Below are 370 nucleotides of genomic sequence, written 5' to 3'. Positions count from 1 at the left end.
CGTGCAGAGGGGGAGTTTGACCCGAACTGTGGTACGGCAGGGGTCCGACGACCCGCGCGGGCGAATGGCGGGGCGCCCACCCACCTCGGCGTGGGGGCCCGTCGTCCGAATCGCTCCCCGCGCGGGGTAGCACAACGATCTTCTCCGAGGGCGGCCCTTTGACTTCCAGATGCGCAGCTTGCCCGCGGAGGCCCGTGCCGACCCCCACCCAGCGTCCGATGGGCGGCCTCCGCGGTGGGCATCGGCGAGAGCGGCGGCGGTGGGTGGCGCTTCCACGCCACCGCCGAGCTCCGCGTTCTCCAGTCTTTTCCCGAGCCCCTACGATAGTGGGGGGACGACAGATGCGTGGGGAGGCAGGCGGAGTGGGTTC

Source organism: Ranitomeya imitator, unplaced genomic scaffold (assembly GCF_032444005.1).
Source record: "Ranitomeya imitator isolate aRanImi1 unplaced genomic scaffold, aRanImi1.pri SCAFFOLD_800, whole genome shotgun sequence".
Lineage (NCBI taxonomy): Eukaryota > Metazoa > Chordata > Amphibia > Anura > Dendrobatidae > Ranitomeya > Ranitomeya imitator.
This window is presented reverse-complemented; position numbering follows the sequence as displayed.